This window comes from Equus asinus, chromosome 7 (genome assembly GCF_041296235.1).
Source record: "Equus asinus isolate D_3611 breed Donkey chromosome 7, EquAss-T2T_v2, whole genome shotgun sequence".
In the NCBI taxonomy this organism is placed as follows: domain Eukaryota; kingdom Metazoa; phylum Chordata; class Mammalia; order Perissodactyla; family Equidae; genus Equus; species Equus asinus.
The window spans coordinates 60,186,049-60,200,587 of record NC_091796.1 but is presented as its reverse complement, the minus strand read 5'-3'; the positions used below and the strand labels follow the sequence as shown (position 1 = coordinate 60,200,587).

Below are 14,539 nucleotides of genomic sequence, written 5' to 3'. Positions count from 1 at the left end.
CACCAGTCAAGTCTCTGTATCTATGTGTTTGGGTTTTTTTTTTTTTAAGTTTCACATATAAGTGAGCTCATACAGTATTTGTCTTTCTCTGTCTGACTTATTTCACTTAGCCTGAAGCCCTCAAGGTCCATCTGTATTTTTGCAAATGGCAGGAGTTCCTTCTTTTTTAAGGCTCAATAATATCCCATTGTATATCGATACCATATTTTCTTTATCCATTCATCCATTGGGGACACTTAGGTTGTTTCTGTGTCTCAGCTGTCATAAGTAAAGCTGCAGTGAACATGGGGGTGCTGATATCTTTTCAAGTTTTCATTACCTTTGGATATATTCCTGGAAGACAGCTTTCCAGGTCAGATGGCAGTTCTACTTTTAATTTTTGAGGAAACTCCATACTGTTTTCCAGAGACCCACCCGTGGTGGGACACATTTCATTAGCTTATGTTATTACTTTATTACAAAAGGCACAGTGGGCAACGTGAGCTTCATAGTCACCTCCGTCCCCAAGTCCCTCAGGTGCTATGGGGCTCAGCCCGGGTAGATGTTGCGCACACAGTGGGTTTGCATCACAGCTGAGGAAGCTCAAGCTTAGGAAACCCCAGCCACTCACAGGGCTGCAAGCAAACCTGCCCACCCTTTGCCGGGAGAGAGTCGCTGTCTTTATTACACTGGTCAGCGGATGACTCCTCCCTCTGCCCCGAAGGGAGACAGGATCTCCATCTTCCAAGGGTGTTTACTATACAAACCTCCCTGGAAAGATCATTGGGAACGAAAGCCCCTGCTCGCAAGATGTGTAGGAACACGAGAGACGCATGGAGAATTGTCTCCCAACAAAAATTAGGCAGAAAGTGAATTTTTATTTCAAGTGATAAAATAAGTAACAATTCATAAATTTAAAAGAGCCAATAAATGCTCTGAACATAACTTTAAAACTTGGTATTTTTATTAATTAATTGCCTGGATAAGTTCTGTAATTTTTTTTACTGTATTTGTTGGCTGAATACATTTGATTATATGACAATGATTTTATAATATCTTTTACAGAGATAATTGAAATGCAGTGTCTCTTTTAGCATGGTTGACTGGGATTTTTAAATTTTTTGTTATTGATAGTTGCAATGTGTAAAACATGCAATTTCATATGCAGACATATTCTCTGTTTATAGTTCTGCTATAGGCTTATGTTCCACAAACATGGCAATTTTGATTGATTCTTTTTCACACCATTTTCATCCAAAAAGAAAACAAAATGTTTCTTGTGTTTTTAATTGTCTACACTTCACTGTTAAATGCATTCCTTGCTGGAGACAATTCCACTTTGCTCAGTCATTGATGAGGCCCTAATTCTCCACTTCCCATTTTATGTTTCTCATGATTAGAAGAATGTTCCACAGGCAAGCTTTTGACTATACTTGCAGTTTCCCCTCCGTTACCCATATATTTTTGTTGCTGGCCTGTAGAACGTGTTATAATTGCAATACGACCTCTGAACGTGAACCTTAGTGTCACAACCCCGAGTTAGTTGGGAGAAAGCTTATTCCTACCTTGAATTATTAGCAGTAATCTGACTATACATACAAGTGACTGCAAACCACATAACATATCCCATTAAGCCTAAACTAAAAACATTCCCAGTTCAATTTCCCCATAGATATGGCCACTGAAACTCCACTTGACATATGGGGAAGTGAAGTGGGAGGAGAGAAGGCACGGCAGGCGGCAGCAACCTTAACAATTCACAGTAAAGTTGTTCTCTTGCAGATTTTACAAACAGTCGGTCATGTGAACACAGTGCTGGAACCCTTTCCAGGCCTCAGAGGGGCCTCTGCAAATGAGGGATCCTGAAGCTTAATCTTCATTACTTACAATAAATCTGCAGCTGTGTAAATCCCAACGTCACTATTTTATTTTACTTTTTCATTGAAGTCTAGTTGACCTACAATATCATGCTAGTTTCGGGTGTACAACTAGTGATTCGACATTCATATATATTACGAAATGATCACCATTACAAATCTACTAACCATCTGTCACCATACGAAATTGTTACTATATTATTGACAATTCCATATGCTGTACATTACATGCTTGGGACTAATTTATTTTATAACTGGAAGCTTATACCGCTTAAATTTTCACCTATTTCACCTGCCCCCCACCCCCTTCCCTCTGGCAGCCCCCAGTTTGTTCTCTGTATCTATGAGTTTATTTCTATTTTGTTTTGTTTCTTTGTTTTGTTTTTTAGATTCCACATATAAGTGAATTCATATGGTATTTGTCTTTCTCTGTCTTACTTATTTCACTTAGCATAATACCCTCTAAATCCATCCATGTTGTTGTAAATGGCAGGATTCATCTTTTCATGGCTGAGTTGTATTCCATTGTATATATGTACATCACGTCTTCTTTATCCGTTCTTCCATTGTTGAACACTTAGGTTGTTTCCACGTCTTGGCTATTGTGAGTAATGCTGCAAGGGGCATAGTGCATGTATCTTTTCAAATTAGAGTTTTCATTTTCTTTGGATAAATACCCAGAAATGGAATTGCTGGATCATATGATAGTTCTATTTTTTATTTTTTGAGGAATCTCCATACTGTTTCACATAGTGGCTGCACCAATTTACATTTCCACCAACACTGTACAAAGGTTCCCTCTTTTCCACATCTTCACCAACACTTGTTATTTGTTGTGTTTTTGATAATAGCCATTCAGACAAGTGTGAGGTGATATCTCATTGTGGTTTTGATTTGCATTTCCTTGATGATTAGTGATGTTGAGCATCTTTTCTTGTGTCTGTTGGCCATCTGTATGTCTTCTTTGGAAAAACGTCTTTTCAGATCCTCTGCCTGTTTTTTAATCAGATTGTTTGGTTTTTTAATCAGATTGTTTGGTTTTTTGATATCAAATTGTATGAGTTCTTTATATATTTTTGGATATTAACCGCTGATTGGACATATCATTTACAAATATCTTCTCCCATCCAGTAGGTTGTCTTTTCATTTTGATAATGGTTTCCTTCACTGTGCAAAAGCTTTTTAGTTTGATGTAGTCCCATTTGTCTATTTTTGCTTCTGTTGCCTTTGCCTGTGGAGACAGATCCAAAAAAAATATTACTAAGACTGATGTTAAAGAGCTCACTGCCTACATTTTCTTCTAGAGCTTTCACTGTTTCAGGTCTAACATTTAAGTCTTTAATCCATTTGTGGTTTATTTGTGTATATGGTGTAAGAAAGTGGTCCAGCTTCATTCTTTTGCAAGTGGCTGTTAACACCATTTATTGAAGACACCGTCTTTTCCTTATTGTATATTCTTGCTTCCTTTGTCACAGGTTAATTGACCATATAGGTGTGAGTTTATTTCTGGGCTCTACCAACTTCACAACTGTATATTAACCAAAACCAAAATAACACTTTCCTCCTTATTACTCAATTAAGATGAATAATGTTTCAAATATGAATGCATAAAATATGTTTACACTAAAGAACGAACATCTCTTTCATATTTGGGGATTCTAAATAAACATTTTTTTACAAGAAAGAGAGTTTGAGACATTGAGGGAATAATTGACAGAGCAAAATCCAGGAAAAAGTGGGAGGGCATCGTTCCAGGAGATGGAGGACTCAGCTCTGAGCACTGCCCACTTCCTGAGGGAAGAGGGGTGGTGGGTGGTGATCAACACGTTTGCAAGGAAGGGGGAAGAAAAGCATATCAGGGATGCTCAAAGCCCCTCAATGATCGCTATGTTATTATCTCTGTGAAGTCTAAGGCCCGATCAAGACGTTTGGAAGCCCTAAGCCCTGGAGAGACTGTGTACTTCACCATACGTAATTCAAAAGAAACAATGGATGGAGCCAGCCCCGGTGGCCTAGTGGTTAAGTTCAGCATGCTCTGCTTTGGCAGCCCTGGTTCAGTTCCCAGGTGTGGACCTATACCACTTGTCAGTGGACATGCTGTGGCAGCAGCTCACATACAAAAAAAAAGAGGAAAATTTGCAGTGGATGATAGCTCAGGCTGCATCTTCTGCAGCAAAAAAAAAGAAAGAAAGAAAAAGAAAAAGTGCACGAGGTTTAACATAAATCTAAAAAAAGTGTTAGGGGTTGAGCTGTGGGCTCCAAAGAAATACGTGAAATCCTAACTTCCGGTACCTCAGAATGTGATCTCATTTGAAAATAGGGTCATTGCAGATATCATTAGTTAAATTAAGATGAGGTCACACTCATTAGGGTGGGCCCCTAATCCAGCATGACTGGTGTCCTCCTAAGAAGAGGAGAGGAGCACGCCATGTGATGGCAGAGGCAGAGACTGAAGCGCGGCAGCTGCCCGCCAAGGGAAAGCCGTCAGCTGCTGGCCGGGCGCCAAGGCTGGGGACCCGGGGCGGCTTCTCCCTTCAGGTTTCGGAGCAGCACGGCCCTGCTCAAGTTCTCACGTCTGACCTCCAGAGCTATGAGGGAGTAATTCCTGTTGTTCTCAGCCACCCAGTTTGTGGTCCTTTGTTACAGGAGCCCTGGGAAACCAATACGGAGGGCCAAGCCATTCTGATTTTTGTCATAATAATTATTTCAATGCCTTTTTTGTTTCCTTCAGGAAATATGGAATTCTCTCTTAACATTCTTCCCCTGTCTCTCTTCTTGGGTGTCTCTGGTTTCCTGGTGCTCTAGGCACAAGCGTGGTCTGTGCTTTGTGCTAGTTGGAACTGAAGCTCTTTGCTCTCTGCCCCCACAAGGTTCTCAGTGATGGACTGTGGTCACAAGGACGCTACTCAACGCTCTACTTCTAGGACCCAGTTCTGGGGTAAAGCCAGTTCCCACCTCGGAACCCCAAGAGCCAGTTTGGCTGATCCTCCATCTGCCCCTGGGTGACAGCAGTGCCCTCAATGACAGGAAGCCTTGCTGATGGACACAGTAGGTCCAGGGAGGGAGACTGACGGTGGTACAGTGGAGCTGAGGGAGCTGCCAAGGTGACTTCTGAGGGTCCATGTTGTCCCCCTCCCAACCCATATTCTCCAACAGTAACCCACCCCCTCCCTACAGTCTTGTGAAAAGGGTATTTGACATTCTCTCACTTTTATGTCAAGTGCTATGCAAATACAGCTTGAGGACAAGTCTCTTAGCTGCTCTTCCAATTCATGGCCCTCTCCATGTCGAAATTCTGAGTTTCCTCTAGAAAGAACTTTTAGAACGTGGGCAGACTGTCCTCATCTTTCTTTGGCCAGAATGAGGTCACATGCCTCTGAAGCCAGTTGCTGGCAAGGGAAATCAGTCCATCGATTAGGGTTACCTCTGGTCTTGGGGATATGATCAGTTTCCATGAACCACTGAGGGAGCACTGGACACCTGAATGAAATCAGGGCTTGGCTAGCAAGGAAGAAGAGTAGATTGGATGTTGGGGGCAGCATCCAACAGTTCCCGAGCTAACATCCATTGCCAATCTTCCTCTCTTTTTGCTTGAGAAAGGTTAGCCCTGAGCTAAAATCTGTGCCAATCTTCCTCTATTTTGTATCTATCTGGGATGCCTCCACAGCATGGCTTGATGAGCAGGGTGTAGGTCCACGCCCAGGATCTGAACCTGCGAACCCAGGCCACTGAAGTGGAATGTGCGAGACTTTAACCACTCGGCCACAGGACCAACCCCATGATGCTTTTTTAAAAAAATATAAATGGGTACTCTAAAGCGAAACCATCTTTTAGGCAAGATGTTTTAAATATGAGCCTTTTTCTTCAAAGTAAATGAATATGGATGATATTCAAAGTTGGTCGACTAATACTGCTCAATTCTGCCTGGGGAGTTTACTGAACCAGAATTCATTTCTTTATTTAATCAAAAGTTCTGCAATAGTCTACTGTTTTTCATTAGTGTTTTTTCTTTTTAAAAGAATTAAAGGTGTATTACCTGCCTTCTTTTTCTTTCCAATACCTTCTGCCTCCTTGTTATATAAATGAGCCAAAGACGGCCTTGGCTTATCGGCCCCTCGTTCTTCATTTCTTCATAGCCAGCCGAGACCCATAAGCTCAAAAGCCCTCTCGCATCAAACTCGAATTATCACGCACCCAGTTGTTTTAACTAAAGCTCCAATAAGCAGATCTTTAGCCAGTTAGAGCCTACCTGGTTTTTTTGTTTTTTGTTTTTTAGGAAGAAGTAGATTTATTCTCATATACAAAGCAGTCAGCCCATGGGACTACATACAACGGTTGCACAGGGTCCTAGAAAAATACACCTCTATAAAGGCAACTCAGAATACGTAAGGCATCCCCGAGAAATTGTGCCTAACATCCCCTGCCACAGCTAAGATAGACCTGAGGCTATAAAGATCCCACGTGGCTGCTGCCCTTCAGAGCTCTCTCTCCCAGAAACTCCCTGCCAGGTTGTTGAGCGATGTCACCTAGACATGTCAGTCCCTTCTCTGATTCCCTTCTCCCCTGGGGAGTTCCCTTGCCCTCTTCCTGTTCTGAGAGGCGGTCTCCTGCACAGTAGCCTCTGGCTGATCTTCTGCCAAAGTGCTGTGACCTCCCACATGCTAACCTGTCAAAAAGCGCCAGATAAAGCTTGTGCGTTCTACTGCCACCTTGTGGTCATGTCTTTTTCTTTGATCAACCCCAATATCCCTCCAACCCTCTACCCTCCTCTGTCCAAAAACTATCCTCTGTTTTCCTTGAGAAAGTCAAGTATCTCACCATAACAAAATCACAGAATTCAGAAAGTGGGACTCACAGAGTGACCCTCGCATGTCTGTGAATATGGCCTTAGGGATGGCAGGAATGTTAATGACAGCATCTTGGATTTGGCATATTATGTGGAAGTCTGAAGATAGCTTTCAACTGGAAGAGGAAGAGGAAGCTTCAAGAAGGTTGAGCTCAGTTCAAGATCAAAACCCAGAGAATTACCTGGAAATCGTTACTGTTTAAAATTCGTGTGTAAAGGCAGTACTAACTTTTCTGGTCCTCAAAGTCTGGAAAATCACAGAGCAGCTTTTTGATGTATAAAACTAATTATCTTTGTCAGGAATTATTTGATTGGAAGGAGCAGAAATCTACTCAAATTATCACAAGTCAAAAGTTTGAATTTGTTATCTTGTATCCCAAAGAGGGGAGGTACAAACAGGCCCCACGAGGTGCTAACTCAGCCTGGAAAGTCGGACACAGTGTTCTGGGCTGAATTGTCTCTCCTCTTCTCCATCCCCCAAATTCACACGGTGAAGTCCTAACCCAAGTACCTCAGAGAGTGACTGTGTTTGGAGACAGGGCCTTTACAGCGGTAATTAAGGTAAAATGAGGTCATTTGGGTGGGCTCTAATCCAATATGATTGGTGTCCTTGTAAGAAAAGATTAGGACACAGACTCACGTGGAAGGAAGACCATGTGAAGACAGAGGGAAGAGTTGGTCGTCTACAAGCCAAGGAGAGAGGCCTCAGATCTTGGACTTCTAGCCTCCAGAACTGTGAGAAATAAATTTTGATTGTTTAAGCCCCACAGTCTGGGGACTTGTTAGGGCAGCCCTCACAAACATGTACAGAGAGGTTACACGGTCACAAGCCCCACCTCTGTGGAGCCCGTAACCTCTTTTCTGCTCCTCTCTGCTCAGTCGCATCATTTATCTGCGTCTACAGATGGCTTCCTCTGATGTGGCACACATCCTCAAAGATGGTCTCATCGGCCTTGATTCTAGGTGATCGCTCTCAGCTCCAGGGCCTCAAACCAACTATCTCAAGCATCCAAAAGAGAGAACCTGACTAACCCAGTTGGGCCAAATGTCCATCCTGGTCTAACAAGAGCTGCGGCCGTTGGGAGGGAGAGTCGCATTTGCCAGTGTGGAAACCTGGACCTCCCAATCCACTTGAGATGTCCATAATGAGTAATGCTTATGTACGGAGGTTGGGGCGAGGCAGGCATCCCAAGCAGTAAGCTCCTCTAGTTATTTTAAGCAAACTTTAGAGATAAAAGTATAACTTTCAGACAGAGCCAACACAATATGGCCCGTTAGGGCTGGACCAAACTTCTCTATCCCCTTCCTCTTAGCCGGTGAAAGTAATAGAGGGAGGTCATGGCTCCAGCAGCTTGTTCCAAAGAGCCCGGAGTCTTTAGACCATAAGAAGTCAGTGACAACTTCAATTGTAACCAGGGGAAGAGCAGGACTGAGTTTCTCTCTCTCTCTCTCAGACACCCACATGCACACGCACACACACACACACACCGTCAGCTGTCATTTTGTGATTTTTCTTCCCTCATTAATACTCTTCTTTAAAACACAGACAAAATGCACACACATGGTGCAGAATGGAAAAGAAACATCCAGTGTGCTTTTTTCTGTGTTGCCTAAGAGGACACACATCCCACATCTAAATAAGGATAGTCCAATGTCCTTGGAAAATTTTAGTTAAACAAGTATACATGCTTTTTTTCAAAAAAGGAAAATAAGAAAATGTAAAGATATTAATCAGTGTACTTGGTTTCATATTACCGAAACTTAACAGTGACAAACTTTAGCAGAAAAGGGAAATTTATTTTTAGGATATGGGTACATCGCATAGAAACCACAGAGAGAAACGCAAGTGGAGCACGGGGACGAGTGGGAACCAGGGACTCACCCTCATCAGGATTTTCTCTCCCCTTTCATCTGTGCCTCTCAGTTTCGATTTCATTGTCTAACTCTTATTATCTGTCTCTGTTTCCCAGTTCCAATAAGAGGAAAAGGTTGTCATCTGCAGCTCCCAGAAAGCAAGAGTGTAAACTTACACCTCTTTGTTCTATTGCCAAGTTCACGGGGAAGGCCTCTGACTGTCCAGGCCTGGGTTGGCACTCCATCTTTAGACCAATGGGGAGTGGCAGGGAAAGTGGCATCCCCTAAGGACACGGCACCTCTGACGTAACCAGACTCAGGGATAGGGGAGGCCAATTCCAGAAAAGTGCAGACTGCGGTCGTCAAGAAGGCATGAGCAGACATTTGGGGAGACAAAATTACCGCTGTCTGCTTCCACATACAGGCAGTACAGAGGGGAAAAACCCATAATCACACCATTTAAAGATAATAGTTGGAATATTTGAATACTCTTTTTTTTTTTTCACTGAGAAAGGACACTTTCTCTTCATACTTTGAGAGAAATAGCTGTAGGATCATGTGGGTATTTTTAAATTTTCTTTTAATATTTTTACGTATTTTCTAAATTCTCATATGAGTCCACTTTTATCATTTGAAAAAATAGCCTATATTTAAAAAGTAATGAGAGATACTTCAAGAGACATTCCTACTTTATTCCTGTTTTCTGAACACTTGTAAGCTGTGCATTGAACAGACATGATTCATAGGGTGCCATCAAGAAATAATTTTAGTTTATTTGTGACTCTTCTTTGAAAGTTATTCAGTGTGACTAGTTTTTCTCTGTAACTGGGTAAAAACTCCAGCAGCTCTATGACTTTCCAGGTCACTCTTAAGTAATACAAATGGTCTCAATGCAGAAATGAACATTTCCAGTCCCTTACAATTTTCCAACCTCAAACTTGATTTCATTAAGGTGTCTCTCCTCTACCAGGTGGGCAGCCTGCGGGTGAGGAAGAGGTCTGACTCTCTTTCCCCATCCAATGTTCTATTTCTTCCCAAACCCCTCCAGTTTGTTAATCACGGTTTCTGACACCTGCAGGATTAGGGGTTGCATAGGGAAATGAGGAGACAAGAGAAGGAATGATTGGGATTAAATTGATACTGCCATGAGTTGGCCTCTTCCTCTGGCTGCTGGTAGACATTTAAGAAGGATTCTTTCTCTCATGAGCATTTAAGTCGTGCCTCCAAGCTCCTCCTCCAGTCGCCAGATGGGTGGGCATCTCCCATCTGCATTCCCTAGATGGGGGTGCTGACCTCCTTCTGGATCATTGAGTTTCACCTGGAGCCATGGGAATGCAGCAATACCTGCAGCTCTTTGCCCCTCCAGGTGGCTCTCTTGGACAAGACCTGACCAACAGTGGCTTCCTCACAGGTGGAGCCCACATCCAGCCCACAGGAAGCGTTCATGTCCCGTTGCCACAGCATTCTGGGAGTGCAGTTCTGCCACGTGGCCACCTCTCCCTCCCTCTACCATCGGCAGAGCCACTGTATCTCTCACCCTTTAGATTTCTCAAGTGGGAATCAGTTTCCAGAGCTCTCCATGAAACATAAACCAGGATCTCCATGTGGTCCCCCTAATGCTTCTCTCAGGAGCAGGAGTTGAGGGCAAGCGTCCCCCACTCCTTCCCTTTGGGGGCAGGGACTTACAGCACACCAACACCTCTCTCTAAACTCCTCTGCACAAATCCCTCCAGTGTCTACACAGTCTGCCCTTTGATGTGGGTGAGGGTTAAAGTTTCTCATCATCCACCCTAAACGTTAGCATTTGTTCAGTTAACTCCTAATAAGTTAGTTCCTTATTTGGAAGCTCAAGTTTGACCTCTGATCTTCCTCATCTGAGGGTCTCAGCCCAAACTTGCGTTTTTAAATCCTATTACACACTACATAATGCCCTCTTTCCTTATTTTTAATTTTAAAGAAATAAATATTGATTCACCCTTGCAAGCTGTTTTTTGTTTGGAAAATTTAAAAATGTGAACTATGCTTTGTCCTCTGTTCCTCCATTCTTAAGCTTGAGACATCTGGGGGTTTACGTCATGCTCTGCTTTAGAGTTAAAACTGGAAGTGATAATGCCTATCGCTTATATAGCGCTCTAGAGCTTAAAAAGGAGTGCTTCCAAAGTGCTTACTTCTACGCTCAATTGTTCAGAATTAGGACACTTAAAAGAACTGTGAGAATAAAGATGGAGCTCTGAATAAGGTATCCGTCTGCATCCACCTCAAGCAAGTAAGCAAGTGGGAAAGTACATAGGAGGCTTTAAAACTTTAGAAGAAGATTTATACCCCAATAGAGACTACAGTTTTATTATTTGTTTCAAATACTCTTCTGGATTTACTCATTGATGGTGATGCTGCTGAAAAATATTTCAGATTTTTATTGTTCTTCCTTGAAAGGAGGCATTAAAACTTAAAGGTCAAACTCAACAACGCTTTATTTTAATACGGAACATGTTCGGTGATGTTAATGGTGTGAAATGACTGTTCTCCAGGCGGTGCTGTCTCGTCAAGGAGTATTTCATACGTTCGGCCATCGCACCAAGTGAGGCTGCCCTGAGCAGGGTGTTTGCACAAAAGTCAGGGGCCCAAGCCAGTCTGTTCCCCTGACAACACACATTTCTTTTACTGCTGCCTTAGTGTCATTTCCAGAGTCTGAAGTTACTGCTCCCCACTGGGGCTAGTCATTTTATTTGGAATAACAGCTTGTTAATGATGGAAATGTGGCTTTCTGGCACACAAAAAAAGCCAATTCAAAAGATCTCTCACCTTCTTTTCATCCTTCTCCTTTTCCTCTTCCTCCCCTTCCTCCTCCCTCTCTCTCCATCTACTTTGTTCCCTACATAAACCATCCACTCCAACTATCCTAGCAATTGCGTGGTGATCGAGCCTCTCTCTATTTTCCCCACTGAGGACAAAGGAGGCCGAAAGCACTGGAGTCAGAAACTAAAGTCTGCCTCGTCCTCAACTGCCCTTCCTCCTTGTGCCTGGGCAGGAGACACAGAAAGTCCCCCGCGGCCCCACCCGGACGCTCCGCCGTGGTCTCTCACCACAGGAAGCCTTTCTAAGGAAGTGGGCTAACCTTAGTCTGTATCTCCTGATGACTTCTTCAGTTTCTTAGCTCTGACTATGTATTTAAGAAATTTGATGAGAGAAAATGGGTTTCTCTCTCCACAATATAGAGCTATCAGAAACACCCTTAGTCCTGGGAGTCATCAGTCATGGAGCTGTGCTGTATTCTTTAGTCTGTGTGAAGACAGACATCACCGTCGTCCATCACCTCCTCCAGTCCACACCCTGGCACATTCAAGCAAGCTCGACTTAACAGCAGCACTTTTCCTTTTAGGGTTGTTAGGTATGGCAAGAACCAAATTTGCCACCTTTTAATGTGACCAGGATCTTTCCACCCAACGTTGCTTTGTCATTTCACTAATATGTTAGTTTATGTAGCCAACAAACGTTATTGAGTCTGACTGACACTCCTGCGTTAGCTGATAAAGGAGACCTAGGAAAGCAGTCCTGCCTTTAAAGAACTCACAACGCGGTGGGAAATATGTCTCTTTCTGTATCTGTCTACTAGCACTCTAAGCATTCGGTGCATTGAATACCTCTGCAGCCACTTCAAATCCTCCCAGCCCCGCCCCGTGTTCCAACTACAGCTGCAGCCACTTCACGGTGCAGGCTCTAAACAGCTTTGTGAAAGAGCGACCTGACTATCTTGCATCTCGACAGGCCCATGTCAACAGCCTCTCACTTCCTATGCCAGGGCTTCTCAGAGGCCCACTTCAGTCTCTCCACGGGCACCTGCTTAGCCCCTACACGAGTAACCTGGACAAGGCAGGAGTTAATCCTGGTGGGGGACCCTTGACCAATGGGTGACAGGAACTTCCCCTTTGCATTGCTTGGCCAAGATAGTAAACCAGAAGCAATACCACATCTTAGGAGGTATTGCAGCGATTAGCACCACTAGTCAAGGACAAAAGATTTAAGGGTTTGAACCCCATCATATCCTGTTCAGTTCCCTGTATGGTTCCTGTCCAACCCAGATGGATCATGGCAGACACCAGTGAGTCACTGAAAATTAACCAAATGGTAGCCAGTTGCAACTACTGTAATAAATAAATAATTACCTTTATTGGAGAAGATTAGCTCCTCTTTGGGCACTTGGCATGCAGCTATCGATCTGGCAAATGAATTCTTCTCAATAGGCCATCAATAAGAATGAAAAGCAGTTTACTTTTATAGACAGGTATACCAGTACTTTCTTGAGATCTCCTATTCTCTATCATAATGTAATATATAGGAACATAGATCATCTTGACATTCCACAAACCATCGTGCTGGCCCACTCTACCGATATTGTGCTAATTGGACCTGGTGAGTCGTAAACTAGCAAGAACTCTAGATGCCTTAGTAAAATACAAGCGTGGTGGAAGATGAGAGATAAATGCCATAAAGATGCAAGAACCTACCACTTTGGTAAAGATTTGAGGGATATAATGGTTTGAGGAAAGAAGGGACATCCCCCCTAAGGAAAGAGGGAAGTGGTTGTACCTTGCATCCTCTAACAGTTAAAAAAAACCAAAAAGATAAGACACTTGGTGAGCCTCTTTGGATGTGGAGACACACAACTTGGCGCAATTGGGAATACTACTCTGACCCATTTATTGGGTGACTCCGAAGGCTACCAGACTTAAGTGGGGCTCAGAGCAAGAAAGGGCTCTGCAGCAGGTCCAGGCAACCCTTCCATCAGGCCATATGACCCGGCAGACCGATGAATTGGAGGTATCCACAGAAGATAAGGAGGCTGTGTGGTAAATCCTTATGGTTCTGAAGTAACAACATTCTGCAGCAGAGAACTATTTGCCATTTGAAAAACAATTCCTGGTATGCCTCCAGGCCCTTCCTAACCAGAAACACCAAATGCCCGTATGGCAGAGCTGACCATCGTGAGCTGGTGTTATCGGATCTACCACACTACAAGCTCAGAAGGTAATGGTACATTCACGATCAGCCCAAGTAGGCACAGAAGATTCAAGTATTGCATAAATAGGTGGCCTGGAATCTCAAGGTAATAATCTCTGTGACAATGATGCCTTTGCTTCAACTCAAGTATGTGTCTTAAGGGGGGGGGGTAGGGTAGAGGGCAGATCCTATTATGAGCTGGGAGAGGAAGAATCAAAACTCAGGTCTGGTTTACAGGTGGGTTATCATGATACCTGGTGCTCACTGTAAATGGACTGCTGCTCCACTGCAGGCCTGCTGAGGAGCGGCCTTAAGGATAGTGACGAGAGAAAATCCTCCCAGCGGGCAGAGCTGCAAGCAATCTTCTTCGTTGTTCACTTGTGTGGAGAAGTCGTCAGAGGTATGGGTATATATAGATTCCTGAGCAGTGGCAAATGGCTTGGCTGGCTGATTCGGAGCCAGACAGGACCAAGACTTGGACTCCATGCAAATTAGAGAAATTAAAAGTCTTCAAGATATATAGATGGCCTAAAATATTGTACAGACACCTTATCCTTGCGTGAACAGGATATAAAAACCTGGAAGGTTTACGTCCTGTACACTTACAGATGAGATCTTGGACTTGATCTGTAAACAGTCCCGTGTCATGACTCCCTGTTAGTTAGCAGAAAATTTGGCTGCCTAACACCTACCATCAGGATAACAGATTCCAGCTGCTGAAAAATTGTTGTATCTGCTGCAAGTGAACTTTTTCCTATAGGATGGTAGTTGACTTGGGATTTCATAGAGCTTACCAGAAGAGGTTTTTTTGAACTGCTTTGTGCCTGCTTACTGCTAAATGTTTACTCAATATTTATATGTGTGACAGAATCTGTTTTGAGACATGCTCTCGTTATAATCTAGCAGCAATGTCATAGGCAACTTTCACCCACCTCAACCTTTTTAGTAGCTACCATTATTTACTAAAAAGCAACCAAGGGCCCCA

The 14,539-nt window shown here is 43.3% G+C and overlaps 1 long non-coding RNA gene across 1 annotated transcript in view; it reads right to left on the bottom strand.

The window, feature by feature from the left end:
* Positions 1-921: 921 nt before the first annotated feature.
* Positions 922-14,539, bottom strand: part of LOC139045775 (uncharacterized) — a 53,052-nt gene continuing 39,434 nt past the window's right edge. The window contains exon 3 of the long non-coding RNA XR_011504869.1: positions 922-3,087. This is a non-coding gene — a long non-coding RNA (uncharacterized lncRNA). The remainder of the gene's footprint in view (positions 3,088-14,539) is intronic.